The sequence below is a fragment of the Acromyrmex echinatior genome, unplaced genomic scaffold (genome assembly GCF_024713525.1).
Source record: "Acromyrmex echinatior isolate Ae372 unplaced genomic scaffold, ASM2471352v2 Scaffold21, whole genome shotgun sequence".
In the NCBI taxonomy this organism is placed as follows: Eukaryota; Metazoa; Arthropoda; class Insecta; order Hymenoptera; family Formicidae; genus Acromyrmex; species Acromyrmex echinatior.
Window position 1 is genome coordinate 329,476 of NW_028259055.1, and position 17,872 is coordinate 347,347.

General features: G+C 28.3%; 2 protein-coding genes across 10 annotated transcripts in view; both read left to right on the plus strand.

Annotated features, from left to right (window-relative positions):
* The window catches only part of Ecr (ecdysone receptor), a 233,759-nt gene that overhangs the window by 162,599 nt on the left and 53,288 nt on the right, over window positions 1-17,872 (plus strand). The gene's annotated exons all lie outside the window — the stretch shown is intronic.
* The window catches only part of Pfas (phosphoribosylformylglycinamidine synthase), a 241,992-nt gene that overhangs the window by 94,722 nt on the left and 129,398 nt on the right, over window positions 1-17,872 (plus strand). The window lies entirely within an intron of this gene.

Genomic DNA, 17,872 nt, shown 5'->3' on the forward strand with positions numbered 1-17,872 from the left:
CAACATGTTTTCTCTTGAAGAGCGTTTTGAAATTTTAAAAACTTATTTTCAAAGTCAGTGCTGTGTCGCCGAAACTGTACGAATTTTGAAAAGAAATATGGGTCGTGATAGAGCACCCACCGAAGGAGCTATACGCAAATTGGTGAGGAAAGTTCGTGAGAAAGGGATGTTAGTGGATGACATTATATTACGACTGTTTTGAGTGAAATTGGCGCCGAGGTAGTCCAAAATGTCATTAATAATTGGGGTGACCGAATGGCATACTGTAAGGCCAGTAGAGGGAGCCACATGAACGAAATCGTTTTTCATTCTTGACGCGGATACTTTTAGCTTCACAACAAAAAAAAATTAATAAAAAATATCAATGTATGCTCATTTGATCGCATTTTTAAAAACGTACCAATAGATGGCCCACCCTGTACAACTATTTACTGACTGCCAAGGAAGATAAGGATAGCTTTCGTCCATTTTTACAAGTGTGTTAAAACGATCTTATCATTTCATTTTATCTAAATTCTCTTCAATGGCATGCAAGAAAAATCAACATATTGCTTACACATTTTTCATTTATGACATCGCGATTCAATATGGCTCGAGGTCTCAGGAGTCTTAAAGCTATTTTTCGTCTTTTATGTATTTTTGAAAACTTCTTTACAATTTTTTTTTACCGAGATATTTAAGTTTCTATGCATTGTAAGAAAATTGCAAATATTTCTGAATTTATGGACAGTAGTGTTAATATCAACACTAAAGTTAAAGAAGAAAATAAAAAAGGATGTAGCAGATGTAAGAGTCCCTATAATTTAGACTTAACGTACATACGTCGATTGTTAGACTTTTATTCTGAAAGAAAAGTTTTTATCCCTTATCCTTACTATTGCGATAATCAAATTATTTTTTATCGTAATTTTTTCTTTTTTTTCTAATCCATGAAAAATTATTAAAATGTTAGTGATGTTTCAGTCATAAAGAAACATTTTTTAAAATTCAATAAGTTTATAATTGTCAAATGAAAATCAATTAACTAACTTCGTTTTTTTATGTGACAATATTTTTCCAACATTATTCACCTCAAATTATTTGGAAGTATCCTGTTAAGCGTACAGTGCAATAGCACATATCCATTCATATCGGTCGATGCTTAATAACTTTTCACTGTTTTGTGAATGAAAATATTTTATTTCAAATTGGCCAATTAGCGATGTGCACTATCGGAATCCTATCAAATTATTTTAGATTTTTAATAAATAAGCATCAATGAAAACAAATTGAAAATATGAAATTTTCTCAAGTTTTGGTGCAGAAGTGTAATTTCATTATTTACACTTTTTATATTTGGCAGTTATAAACTTCTAATTTTTTAAAAATTAGAATTTTTATTTTATTGTATAAATCTGTAAAAATATCAGGAATGTTTTCCGCTCTTTTTTTAATACTAATTTTTAGTACCAGAACACTGATCTTCATAATTTTTCATAGATTAGAGAGAAATTTGTTTTATTGCTGCTACAGTAAGGATAGGGAGTGAGAATTTTTCTTTCATAATGACTTAACAATCGATGTATGTCAAGTATAATTTTATACAAGAGCAGTTTTCATTTACACATCCTATTAAACACACACTATTGGTTTTATTTAATTTTTATAAAATTTAATTTTTTTAGAAGATATATTGAAAAAATTCCAAATCCTTAAGAAACATTTATTTTTTAATCTTAAGAAGGTTCATCTTTTTTTACCGACTATTTTTTTCACTATTTTTTCACTTATTTCGAGAATAAAACTTTTCTAACTATTATGTGTATACTGTATGTATACACACGCGCGCGCACGCACGCGCGCACGCACGCGCGCACGCACGCACGCACGCACGCACGCACGCACGCACGCACGCACGCACGCACGCACGCACGCACGCACGCACGCACGCACGCACGCACGCACGTAGAGAGAGAGAGCCCGATTAATGTGAAAAAATGACACAATTTGAACATTTGGGACCTTGGCTAAAATCAATCTTGAACTCGAAATTTGGAAATTCATTTATTCACATTAATCGGGCTATATTTTTTAAGGCATAGTGTTAAATGAACTATTGCATTCAGCGACTAAAAAAATAACAGTACCACATTTAAAATCCGGATTAAGCCAAATTTAAAACATTTGTATTAAGGAAAATCGAAACTTTGATTTAAAAATCGTTCTAACGACCTCTAAATTTTAATATGTTTTGATAAAAATTTAGAAGTGTTCTTTTGGCATGAAATGGAAGCTTTTGAGCTAAGTGGCCGATGGATTAAAAAAAATTTTTTTCTTTGACAGTCTAGTGTGCGCCCGCGCACGCGTGTGTATGTGTATGTATGTATAATAATTCACATTAAATTATTTAAGCATTAAACATCCAGTTTCGACATTATAGATATTATAGATGTTTTATAATATAATTTCTAGTAAAAATTTTAATCTTTCTCCTCCCGAATTTTAAGATAAGTTTTAGTCTCGGGTAATAAGAATGACTAGTGTACAAAAGAGTGTCATAACTGAAGAGCGCCATGAACTACTAGGGCGGTAAGAGCTACGTATTTGAAGATAAAGAATGGGAGAAATGAAATTTTGTTCAAAACTGGTTTTTGGGTCTTATGATATGATGTCTGCTACGATCGAAGAAAATAGGGAACCCATAGAGATACTAAAATTATTGTTTATAAATTTTATTTATTGAAAGAGGAAAAGGTGAAGTTTAAAATTAAATTGACCCATTGAAAAAAAAATTTGGTTGCTGTAACAATATAGATAGTAAAATATGGCATATCATTTGTATATGGCTGTAGCAATCAATCTTTTTTTTTCAGTCGCTTTCATAAATTTCGACTTCAACAAGCAAGTGTTTTTTTCAATGAAAATTTATGTGTTATTAATCCTATGTGTTATTAATCCTAGAAATGGCTAAAATATGTTAAATAGTCGTCTAAACGACGTCTAACGAGATTAGTTGGAAATTGTCTGGACTTGCATTAAAAATTTTTGTCATAATATCAAAATTAATTTGAACAAAACTATCTGAAACAAATAAAGTAGGAATGATGATTTTGTGTAAAATAGAAATATGGAGATTATGTAAAGGACTTCCAGAAGACACAGAAGAATCAAACAGAAAATATAGGCTTAATTTTAGGTAGCCTATAAGCTCTCGAAGTAGCGTTTGAATTGAGAAAGAAATAAGTAGTGCTAGAAACATAGTCGTGATGCTTTCATTCTTTAACAATTGTTTAAGGTCAGTAATAATCTTATTAGCCGGATTTCGCTTAATTATTGTATTATCGAACGATCATTCCTTTTAAAAGTTAATAAAACGCTGTGCTAACTTTACAGATGCAATACAGACCTGGAAATAATTTTATTGGATTATCAAACTGATTATGTAGAACAATTAAACATTGATGACAAACTAAATTTTATTAAAAATTTTTTATTAGTTTTGTTTTATTTCACAAAAATTTTTTGTAGGAGTTATACATATAGTAGTTCACCCGAAAAGCAGGATATTTTTACTATATTTATATTTTAAAAAGTTAGATAAATAGTGTTTTTTTTTGTTAAAAACATATATTTAATAATAAAATTATGATTTAAAATTGTAATAGAAGTATATAAATTGAAATAATAAATAATAATGACGTCTTAAATAATATAATTATTGTGATCCGTATACGCCCGCATGTTGGTTAATATTTTAGCTACAGTAATTAACAAATATGTATTTTTTAAACTACATTTGACATTTTTAGTGCTTTATTTTTAGAGATTTCCAAAATTTTATTTTTTACATAGCTGAAAACATCTAAAATGGAAAATTTTTTAACAAATTAAAAACATTTCGATTTTTTTTTGTTATAATTTAAGAGAAAAATGAAAAGTAGAGAAGCTTCCATGAACCGCGAGCCGGGGAATACTATTAAAAATGGGTATTTTAAAACTTTAGATTGATCGGATAAGCCGTGTTTGAGTCGTGCTGTTTTAAAAAATAATGTTTTAATGTTTTTTAGAACGTAAATTTTGTAATTTTTATAGATTTTTTAGAATACTTATAAAACTATGAGAAAGTTTAGAATACTTATAAAAATTATATCAATTTCTTTTGTATGATTTTAAATGAGTAAAAAAATCACATATAAATTATTGAAAAAAAATTTTTTTAATAGGCTTTTCATAACTTACAAAATTTATATTCTTTTATTTTTAAAGAAAAAGTAATAAAATAAAATTTCTCTATAATAATAAACAGAATATCATAATCTGAGGAGTCATATGACTTTAAACATTTCGGAAGATAAAAAAATTATCTTCCGAAATGTTTAAAGTCATATGACTCCTCAGATTATGATATTCTGTTTATTATTGTAGAGAAATTTTATTTTATTACTTTTTCTTTAAAAATAAAAGAATATAAATTTTGTAAGTTATGAAAAGCCTATTAAAAAAATTTTTTTTCAATAATTTATATGTGATTTAAAGAGAATAGTTCTTCATCTTTTTTTGTCGTGATTTTTTTGTACGTGTACGAAGGAGTTTCTTAAGAAGATAATATAATAAAAATATATAATTTATTTTTAATTTGCATAAAAAATATACACATTTTGTTCAGAAATTTGTATGAGTACATTTTTATGGAAAATGAAGCTTTTAGAAAAAATCTTTTTAACATTTAAATGAACTCCTGTTAGAAAAAATATATTTGTGAATACGTATTTTTTAAGAACTCCTGCACGCAAATCTAATTTTTTCTTTCATTTGTACGAGATCACGTCTATGTTTTTTCACTTCCTCTTTTCACACGCTCGCTTAACTACAGTCTAGAAGGAAACGAAGCAGTGCTCACTGGCCCGTTTTAGCTTTCGTCTCTGAGCTGAAAACAGCGCAGTGCGGTGGGAGAAATAGAGAGGGAAACACTCGCTATTTGTTAGGTAAGACAAGAGAACAAGGAGGACACGAGTAACTGTGTGTGTTCACTTGTATAGACATTCACCAAGAAAGCCAGAGTCAAGGCCGCTCACTGCTACGCCGTGACAGAGAAGTACTAACCAACATGGAAACCTTGCTAACGAATATTAAAACTCGCAACATTTCGCACGCTGTCCGTCTCGATTTAGCGTAAAAATGTACGTAATATTCAATCAAGGCTCAAAATTTACGTTCTTTTACTTTGTCATATTTATTGACTTGCTTTACATTTAATACAGAAACACAATTTATAATAGTAATGATAGATATAAATTAATGTAATATTGAATTCTTCGAAACAATAATACATACAAACTATATATTCGATTTGTTTATTATGTACACACACACCCCCATATATATATATATATATAAGTATGTATAGTATGTTATTTAATTTTATATTATTTTTTAGAATCATTAGCTAATATTTTCTTAACTAAAAAAAATCAAAAAATTGGCATTACTTATGATTCCTATAATTTCTAATCATGTATTTTATAACTTTGAATCTGTTTGCTAAACATTAAATTTAAATTAAATTAAAAATTATTATTTTCTTTTCTAAGATTTGTAAAAGATCGTGATATTTAAGATCATATTAAATACAAATTTAAATACTATATATGATATTATATACAAATTTAAAATATTGTTATTATTGTCACGAATCATGGCTATTTATTTAAAAATGAATGTCCGTTTTTGGGTCAATACATTTAAGTACTTTACCCGAAATAAGGTTATACGGTTTAATCGAAATATATTTAAGATATCGCTAGGATCATTTTTCTTAATCACTTCATAATTTGGATAATTAATTTCATGTTTACTTTTGGATAATTTATAATTTTGAATAGATTTATTATTACTATTATTAAGTAATAATAGAGAGAGAGAAAGACATCTGTATGGAAATACACGCCATCAAGATCTGCACTGATTAATATTATTTTTTTATCACGCTTCAACAATTGCGTTATACTCTCATCTGCCCGTTTTCCCAGGAATTTTATTATTGGAGAGTCATAGAGAAATTGTCAAAATTTTCGTTATTATTAAATAATATTAAATATTTGTAGTCTCAGTGCTCGTTGGAGTGCATCTCGTCTGGAAAAACATGGATGTACGGGCACATATATGCTTTCTGATGTAGAGGAAAGACCCCTATTATGAGATACCGAGTTCATTTTGAGTAAATGTTAGAAGCCCACAAGCAGAATTTAAAAAAATAATATGTCATTTTTGAAGGGAATTTAATAAGCTTTAAGAACGTTATATAAAATTTAATGCAAATTCCATTTTTTTTTAAATTAAAAAAGTATTGTAAAAAGTGAGCAAACCGCAAAGTCAAAAAATTGTGCTCCTAATATGAAATGCTCTGAGAAATCAATAGTAAAACGCAAAGTATATCAGTATTGCAATTAAAAAAACTTTATTTATTTTTTTAAAATACAAACAAACATAGCCAGCGTGCGCGAAAAATAAGCGATAGAGTATACTTAGAACTCGTCTTCAGGTAGTAGTTGGAATCAAGCATCGCAGAAATAGGCACTCGACATTCATTCCGGTTGCCTTTTTTATTATTGTACAATAATATTTATATTAACTTTAGCAACGATTTTCATTATAATATAGAAGCTTGAGTTATTTTTTTCATATTACAAATATCCTCATATTACGTATCTCATATTACGATTTCCACGCCTTATGATTTTACCATCAAATCTATGTAATTAAACAATTCAACATATCCCGTATTTTTATTAATACGACCTTACTCTATCACTGCATGAAGAATTTATTGCCAAATATTTATTTATTAAATAATAAACAAGGTTTAAATCATCTTAAAGAAACTTGAAGACATCCAAATTCTAAAATCTCGACAGGCATGATCTAATAATGAATTTTCTACTAAATAGTTTTCAATCTAAATTCATGGTGGAATCAATAGATAGTGTTTATTAGTTTAGCAGAAACACCGCTCCCTCATATTAGGCGCCTATCTCATAGTAGGGGACTTTCCTCTAATAATATTAGGTGTTGGAATTAATTCGTAGCGTTTTTTAATGAAAGAATGTTATTTATTTCACATGAGCATTAAAAAATACATTAATGAAAGTACTTCCCATCACTTGTAAAACGCTACGAATTAATTCCAACACCTAATATAAAAGGACTTTTCTTATTTTTGAACATATTTTCATGCAAATTCTATTATTTATTAAATTTTTCTTCTTATATTTCCATATCTTACATTTTACTCATTATTTACATTTTTTATTCAAATTGCAGATTAATTATATATATTGCAGATTATTTTCGACGTGCAAAACATAAATAATGCACAAATATTTTTATGTGCACGATTTATTATGAATTCATTCGCTATCATATAAATATCATTCGCTATATTTTTTGCTCACTTTATTGGGTCGGTCATTTTTAATTTGGACCGGAATCAAAATTACGCACACAAGCTTATAGCTCATTCAATTTCGAGCAAATAAAAAAAAACTTTAAAATTGATTAAAAATTAGAGCGTTGACCGAATTTTGTCCATATAAAAAGAACTTTTCCGCTCTTTTTGGCATCTGATATATACGCGCTACTTCATCATATGTTTACTATAGTTCCCTTGCGAATTTCAACATAATATTTTAGGAACATATTTTAAGATTTCAAGCATTATAAAAATGCAAAAAAAATCGATTTTTTTAATCCGTTACAGTAGTGTTCGTCATTCGGCTCTTTTAGACATTCAAAACTATAATAGTTTAATAATTTCTCAAACAAACACTTATCACTCGAAAATATGTTTGATTATTGTCGCACTCGACAGTTAAATATCGCAGAACCATCACTACGCTCTTTGTCAGCGACAGATTTCTAAATTTATAGGTTCAACTTGGGGTTAAAATATTTGATTGATAATAGTTAGATGATACAAAGATTAAAAGACGAATCAACCAATCAACAGTTTTTAAAAATTAATTTAATGAATTTTTAACTTTTCTAACAAGTATCATTAATTAATTCTTACTTCTATCAGATTTGTTCCTTTCAAGAGGACTTGATCCAAAACTTAACTGGTAACGGATTACTCAGATCATTCAGAGACTAAATAGCGTTTTCTAATGACTGATTTAGGACAGAGATCTTTTCGATTCAAAGATGAACGACGATTAATTATTTAGTCTTTATATATTTAAGTGGCAACAACCCCTCGCGCGAGCTTTTCATCACTTCCTACTTAGGAGTACAATGTAAAAAAAAGGTGGAGAAAGATTCTTATCTATGTAAAATCAAATCTAAAATTAATATTATGGTGACAACCCGTATTGATATACCATCGTTATCTTCCAACATAATATAAGTTGCTATTAAGTCTATTTATCGCTTTATCGTTTGAGATTCTCTGCAAATTGTTAATTATTAATAATTAAATTTCATATCTAATTATAAATTTGTTAACTTATAGATTATTAAAATTACGAATGAAGAAATATCTCCTACAGCATGAATATTGCAATATTATTTTGAAAGATTGCAATATTTCATAAAAATTTCATTGCTGCAATATTGTAGTAATATTTAGGGTTGTCACAGACCTGGAAAACCGGGAAATGTCAGGAAAATTGAAATTGGTTATGAAAAACCGGAAAAAGTCAGGGATAATAAAAGATACTAGAAAAAAACTATATAAAAATATAAAAGACTAATATAAAAAAGACTAGAATTTTGAACTTTGTTTACAATTCCTTAAACTGCTCTTATATTCCAAATAATTTTTATAATTTTTTAAATATCATATCTGACGTTTATAGTTAAATACGTTCAAAATTCGTGCACTTTAAATGATTGTAAAGAAATAATAAAAATTTATATTTTATTCAGTAGTTTTATTTGATCGCTCTTTTTCATCATAATTGCGTTCTTTTTTCCAATACTAATTAATTTTTTGTTTGGCTTGAATTTGCTCCCAAAACTTTATTATGCTACTTGCTAAGCTTCTTTTGCATTTTTAATAATATAAGCTAACTTTCTTACAATCCTTGTTTCTAAATGTTAAAATTTTTTACATATTTTATTATGTTAAAATTTTTACATATTTTATATTGGTCATGGAAATTTCCCATTTTTATCTAGAAAACCAGGAAAAGTTAGGGAATTTTAAAATTCATTTTCTGTGGCAACAGAATATTCCTATGTCCGCAAAAATAAAATATTGCATACATATTGCTATAACATGCAATATTTCGATAATTATTCTAGTTCTATTAATTGCAACATACAATATATTCTTATGTTTAGCATCATATTCTAAAATATATACGATAAAGTTATGATCAAAAAATATTCGGGGTCGCAGAAAGCACATCCAAGGCTATGTTCCGATTCCTACTCGAGTGCCATCCAGGTATTATTCCATCCTTTATTTACCGAACAAGAATGAGATTAAACCCGGAGAACATCCGGGTGGGAATCCGAACACGCCTCAAAAAAGATTGGGAATCCAGGAAGTCCAGGAGACTTACTAACTCCATTTGAGTACTCCTTATAGAATCCTCGGATGTTTTCTTCTTACGAAAAGCGTATCCCTCTAGTCTGCATTTATTTTTTGAATTGTAATAATATATTGCAATATTTTCTACAAAATATTAAAATTACAATATTTTGTAATATTGCAATATTTTTAATATTATAATTCAATTTAATAAAATATTATAATTCAATATTGCAACAATGTTGTTGCAATTTTTGTAATAATGCGTATTATTGAAATATTATTATTTTTATAATAAATTAGATAAGAAGCGAATGAGATAACGTATAACATGTTGAAAAACATAACTAAGCGGCCATCTCAAAGTGCGATGTTGTGTAGTGTATCTGCTGATCATTTGGTCCATGGTGTCGATGCCAGCTTTATATTTATTATAATATGTAATAATGTGGGGCTTCTTCTTAGCATCATCGTTCACAGCCATGTGAGAATGCATCGTTGATATCAGAAATACTGCTTTATGCTTCTTCGATACGTAGGAGCACAGCATTACTTTTTCATGGAATCCAAACACAGTAGACTATACTTCTCTCGATTTATTCGCAGCCATCACACTTGGAATGTAAGGTTTACTTTTCTTCAAAGTATCAACTAAAGTTAACTTCCAAGAAAGCAAGTTTTTGACAAGAGGAACGTTGTAAAATAATTATCCATGGTAATATTTCTACCACTGCCTTGGTACGCGACTGCAAGTTTTTTTACTACTTTTTCTCCTTAGTTTTTTTTTCTCTCGAACGTTATCTGTTTTGCCTGTGTAAATGATGCCGTGTAAAGAATAGGCATCTTCAGCGTCGCAAATCCACCAAATTTTAATGTCATATTTGGCTTCGAAGGAATGTACTGCGTAAACTTTGTGCGACTGCGAAAAGGATAAAGTAGTTTATCGATCGTTAATTTTTATTTTAATCGTTAATCATTAATCGTTAATTTTTATTTTAAAACCATCTTAAATAATGTCTTAAGATGCTAATACAGTCCTCAGATTGACTTATGACATCTTAAGACTGTACTTAACAGTCTTAAATGTAAGAATCGACTATGAATACCGATCTGTTTGTCGTGAAGTTGGTATTATACTTTCCTTATTTAACACTCTTTATATTTCTCTTTCTTAAGAAGATGAGAGGTGGACACCGAATGTAACAACATTGGTAAAGTTGAATGGGTACACAAGGGTTAAACTGCTTAACGTATAAAAAAGATCGGAAGATGTGAAATTCATTTATTGCAGACTCCAGGGAAGCCAAATTAAGTTCTCTGTCAAGAATACATTTTCCCATGCCAGTTACAAGGCTGTTACAAGGCCTGTTACAAGGATCCATTTTCCTATAAGAAAATACTTATTTTATTTTATTATTAAAGGCCGAAAACTGTGAGTTCTATCCAGCATTTGCTTATCTTTAATTTGTATATATCGTATTAATTAATCATCTAATGATAAAAATATGTTAAATTACAAGAAATATGAATAATATTTAATAATTAAAAAACAATATAGATAGGCTCTGGTACATAAATTTAAACATGTACTAACAAAATGAGCTATTAGAGCCGCAGTTGTTAAATGTGATTTTTTATGACTGGGATTGGTGAAGTATTTTTGCCAAACGTTTCAACCCTTACTATGGTCATCTTCAATATTTAAAAAAAAATTATATATACAACATAAGCTGATACAGTCTTGCAGTATAACCAAGTGAACATTGTTCCTCTTTGCACGTGTAAAGAGGACGTACAGACTTACGATATATGAGAACGTGTAAATTTACAGATATGTGTGGCGTTGTATTTCTAGTTCAACAAACTCAAAGATACTTTGGCTCCACTACCATAGCATTATGTGGACAATGAACTAATTGATAATATCTATGTTGTGCTAAATCTCCAAGTTTGAAGATCCTTGTTATTAAGTGTGTAATTTAAAATAACAATAATAAGTAAATTTCAAGGAAAGTTCAGCGCGGAAGGGATTGCGCACAATTATTGATTCGAAAAAATTACTTCTTCACAAAAACTGATATCTTTTTTATTTTGTAATCTTAAACGTTTCAACTCCCTTTGGAGTTATCATCAGCAATGTTACAATTAAAATTCTTTGAAATCCAATCAAAAACGTTAAGTTGTCCGTCCAGGATAAGTCACTCAACAACTTATTGTTGCTTTAAATATAGAGAATCCGTTCTAATCATTATATTATGTAATTTAAATTAATTCTGTCAAGATCTTTTTCCGAAGTTTTTTTGTATACGTTAATATGTTTCTTTACGTTACATGTTCTTACATGTTTTGATATTAATTTACATTTTACAATTATTTAGTAATATTATCCCAATATTGTAATGTTATATTTGTTTTAGTCAATTTTATAAAATCATTTAATAAGCCCATTGCATAGAAACCATAATAAGTTTTGATGAAAAAAAAAGAATTTTTGTTCAAAATTATTGGGATAACGCTTGTTGAGATAAAGGAAAGCCCCCTATTATGAGATAGGCGCCTAATATGAAATAGCAGCATGTCTGCTAAACTAATAAACGCTATCTATTGATTCCACCAAAAATTTATTGCTCTTGGATTGAAAACTATTCAGTGGAAAATTCATTATTAGGTCATGCCTGTAGTTGTTGTAAAAAATTTTAAATTTTGGGTGTCTTCAAGTTTCATTGAGATGAGCCTAACCTTTTTTATTGTTTAATAAATAAATATTTGGCAATAGTAATAGAATAAGATCATACTAATAGAAAAATACGGGATATGTTGAATTGTTTAATTACAGAAGAAACGTTAGATAAGTTAGATTTGATAATCGTAAAACCGTAAGGCGTGGAAATCATAATATGAGATACCCAAGACATTTCTAATATGAAATAAATTATGCTCTTATAGTCATTATGAAAATTATTGCTAAAATATGCGTTATTATAATATATACAATAATAAAAAGAAATGAATATCGAGTGCCTGTTTTTGCGATGCTTGGTTCCAACTATCTAAAGACGAAGCCTGGATACAATGCATCGCATGCTCATTTTACGCATACACTATGTGTATTCGTATTTTAAAAATATTAAATAAAATTGTTTAATTACAATAATGTATTTTGCATTTTATTATCGATTTCTCGACATCTCATATTAGCAGTATAATTTTTTGGCTTTGCGATCTGCTCACTTTTTATATTTCTTTAATTAAAAAAAAATAGAATTTGAATTAAATTTTACATAACATTATCTTAAAACTTATTAAATTCCCTTCAAAATGACCTATTATTTTTTAAAATTCTGCCCATAGACTTGTAGCATTTACCTAAAATGAATTCGGCATCTTATAATAGGGGCCTTTCCTCTATTATTTTTTATTAAATATATCTGCTGAAGATAACTACAGTAAGGGTCGAAACGTTTGGCAAGATTTGTTGATTGCTTCATCAATCCCAATCATCAAAATCGCATATATATTTAACAACTCTAATAACTTATTTTGTTAGTAAACGTTTGAATTTATGAATAATAATTAATTAAATAAATATTTACGAATCCAAAACACAATGAATATAGAAAAATATTTAAAATATGTAATAAATATATTATAAGGCAGGCCTGCAGCCGAGTTGCACATTTCGATCGATTTTGCCTATCGTCATCCCCACTCTTTTTGTTTCATAGCATTTAGATCAAGCGCTCGAACTCATAGGTGATATTAGCCGTAACTCATATAGAGCACTATAGGGCTATAGGACTTTGAAACATATGCCTCACATTCACTGTTTACAAATTTTTATTATTGTAATTATTATTATGATGTTAGAAACTCAATTTATTATGTTAAAAATGATTTTTGTAATATTATTTCATACTTCATTAACATATTCTATTTTGAAGTGTTACTTTTGAGTTTCTAATATAATAACAATAATAATAATAATAATAATAAAAATTTGTAAATAGTGAATGTGTAAACGCATATGTTTCAAAATTTAATATAAGGAATATTAACAGGTACTAAAAGAATTAAAGAATATATTAATTAGGAGATGATAAGGGAAAAGTAGGAAGAATCAATTCGCAATGCTTCTTGAGCTTATTATGTTAAGAGATATAATTAGATTCCGATCGATTTAGTTAAAAATCGAAATTTTGATTAGGTTCCGTTTTGGATAAAATTCAAGAAGTTTCAACTACGTAGTTGGAACTATTTATTAAGATGTAAGTGAGCAAGTCACTTACAAATTGGCAGAAATACAGCAATCAATACGCTCAATAGGAAACGAAAAACGAAGCTCAGAAAAAAATTGAGTCTCAATGTTACTGAGCGAAAAACTTCGTTTTTCATTTCCCATTGAGTATATTGATTGCTGCATTTCTGCCAATCTGCAAGTGACTTGCTCTCAATGGAGGATTTTTTGTTACTTCGCTGAGGATGACTCCAGTGAACCGAAATGTTCAAAATAAATGAAGATAATCATACCTGAGTATTATCTGCATCTAATTCTTCGCTCTTACATCAGCATTTGACTCTTATTAGCCTTACATGAATTTTTATTTTATTATTTAAAATTTAACAATTACATTCGTCAAAATATTATTGAGTGGACTCAAAGTTACGAAATATTTATTACTTAGGACACTATTAATAAAAATGTAGCAACATTACATAATGGTTCAAAGAGAAACAGAAGTGATAATGTGGCCTTCCATAAAAATAGACTTAAAAAATTGATTTCATTTAGAAAATAGTATTTGATTAAAATTAACAAAAAGCTAGAATATTGTAGAATGTACATATACATGTATATACATACAATATACATATATTTTGCATATATAGGCAATTCAGTACTAAAAATTTATAGTATGTGTATCGTAAACTATAGATTAATGCTAGAATTACAATCATTAAGGAAATTATTTTGATATGAAAATCTAAAAAAAGAGGCCTTCTGAACACGCTTAGGAGGCCAAACACCATGATATTATTTAACTTTGTATAACTCGAAATGTTTATGCAGCCAAATAAAATGTTAAATAACAAACAACACATTCAAATATATATATATTCGAATGATAATGCTTAAGTTTAAAAAGAATGAGGAAATATGTATAATTAAATGCTAAATTAAATGTATCTTAAAAGCGTTTCAAAATTCTTGAAAGTAAAAATGCATTATAATAAGTGCTGACTATTATGTATTGGCATATTATTGTCATGGTATAATAGCTACTGAACAAATAATTCCATAAGTTAATTACTGAAATGTTACGAAGTTAAACAATATCATGGTGTTTGGCCTCCTAAGCGTGTTCAGAAGGCCTCTTTTTTTAGGCTTTTATATCAAAATAATTTCCTTAAACTGATTGTAATTTTAGCATTATAGTTTACGATACACATACTATAGATTTTTAGTACTGAATTTGTCACCCAATAGAGGAGATATTAAAAAGGGCGATATATATACTGATTATATATGATATATACAATGACCATAATATCACCTTCTCCTCTACAAATTAGAAAGTATTTTCTATCAGATGATTTAATTGATTGCAATTTTGCAATAATTAACTTTTCCATTAAGATAAACAAAAATGAACGTCTGACATAATGAATCCCAAAACTGACACAGTAAGCAATAACATCATATTCTCTCTTTCTTCCATAGGAGTCATCTATATCTACCTACAACTTAATGTATATGAGAATTTCTAGAATCTTTTTGATATACATAAAACGTTATTTGTTAATTTATAATATATGTATATATATATATATATATATATATATATATTTATACTATATTTATAATATAAGAAAAAAATAAAACTCTTATTGTTTATGTATGCATATTTTATGCTGTTCTGCAAAATACAAACATATAATGCAATAGTTTCTTCGAAGAGTTTTCTCGTAAATACAGAAATGTCTTTAACCCTAAATTCTGATAATTATTTGACACAATAACATAATATTATAAAAAGATTAAGTTATCTTATCTGTTTCACACATAGGTGTGTCAGTTTATATTACCTCCCAATTTTATATTTAAACCCTTATTGTGAGAAAGATAAAAAAGAAAAAAATTTAAATAAAAAAGAATTAGGAAATTACAAACATATAAAATGATGTGATATTATCATTAATATATAGTCATTATTTAAACTACGCAATTTGTAAAAGAAAATCATAAGAATTTTATTTTCACATTTATAGATTTTTTATGATTTTATATAGAAACAAATCACGAGTATATAATTTATAAATTTTTATTTCTTTAATTTATCTAAACAGATTATGTTATCAGTGTTTATAAAATGCAATGTTTAGTTTTCGAGAAATAAGAATGTTTCTTTAGAAGACTTATGTTCAGAATCGACGATATTTTTTCTATCTAAAACTTATTTAATATGAGATGTTTATTTTTCGCGTTTATTTTCCAAAAATTTTCTTAAAAGTATCTTTATTTTATGTTTCGAAATTATGTCATCTAATACTAAGTATTAAAATACTGTGCTCTTCAAAAGTGATACAACTATAAATATTAAGTTTTTCAGAAAAAGGAGAAAACTATCTTTCAACTTAACAAACAATTATTAATTAATTTTAGCTAAATAATTATTAACTAATTTTAATTAAATAATTGGCAAAAAGAATATTTTAGAAAATAAATGTATTCGTGACAAATAATGCGCCACCGACTCACATAGCGACATCGACGATACAGTTGCGCCATCTAGCAGTAGTTTATCACTACATTTTTATCTGCCATTTACTCTCTCATATTTGGTATTTCATGTGCTTTTGAATGCGGAATAAACGCCACGCGTAAGTTCATTTGCTGTTTTCTTTATCCGCCCATATTATCAGAAAGATAATGAAACGCCATTTTTGTCACTTTCATTTCGCAACCCTTAAAAAAATATTTTTGAATTGTGGCGATTTTATGATATCTTACAAAATTGTAACAAATTCAGAATAATTCATCAAAGTGACATAACATGAAATATCATTAACAATTTATTTACCTATATTTACCTAGATCAGCTGAAAAGACTAAATTCAAAATAAAACAATTCTTTTTCAAACTTTAATCATTAAAACTAAATATTCTCCGTAGAAAACTCTCTTTTTTTATTTGCAAAAAAACTCAAAATATATATATATACTCTTAATATATATATATATATATATATACTCTCTAAATATATATATATATATATATATATATTATATATACTCTTAGAAATAAGGTAGGAGTCGCATTGAGGGTATAGAATGAGTCAAAGGGAACAAAAAAAATCTGATATTATTTTGAGATATTCGCTGTAGTTTTCTAATTAAAAGAGGAAAAATATAAGACAATGGCGATGAAGCCGCGCCGCACGAATTCGTAGCACGGCCCATCACTCTCGGCTTCACTCTCGGCGGCGCGTCGTCGCCGCCGCTGTCAAGTGAGGACACAACATATGTCAAGATCGAGGTCATCGGTGAGGTTTAACTTTTTCGCAAAAATTATCCCTTTTGTTTAAAAGATAAATTTATACTATTAGGTGTTGGAATTAATTCGTAGCGTTTTACAAGTGATGGGAAGTACTTTCATTAATGTATTTTTTAATGCTCATGTGAAATAAATAACATTCTTTCATTAAAAAACGCTACGAATTAATTCCAACACCTAATAATATCGCGCATTTTGTATTAACAAAATCCAACATGCAATTTGCATCCTCCTTCAGTTATAAATATTAAATTATAAACAAATGGAGATCGAGGTCAATGGATCATTATCATCTTCTGATTTAGTTAATAAATATAGTATATAATTTCGTTTCCGTCCGATCTTTTTTCGTTATATATTAAATCATAAACAAATAAATTATAAATAAAAATCAGTAACGAATAAACCGCTTTGTCATTATCATTTTGTAGTTTAGTTTTTGATCATTTCCCAATTTTTGCAATCGAGATATTAATTTCTAAAGCGCCGAATATCTGTCATCGATAGCTCGGCGCGCAAGGACTGCCTAGCAAGCCGCGCTGTGCATACCGCCGGAAACCTCAAACGTCACAACCATAATGGAAGGGATTGACATGGTATGCTCAATTTTGTAAACGTCTCTCTCTGATTTTTTGTCTTCTCGCTTGTTCGGTGACTGTTCGTCGTCTCAGTACAGTCAACTTTAGTTGTTATATTCGTCGCATGCACATCATTTAGGTTTAGTCTCTTTTTATCATGTACTATCCTAATACTACTAATGTTTGTTCGCGTCGGATGCTTCTATCCTAGCTTTCACTCACTTTAATGAG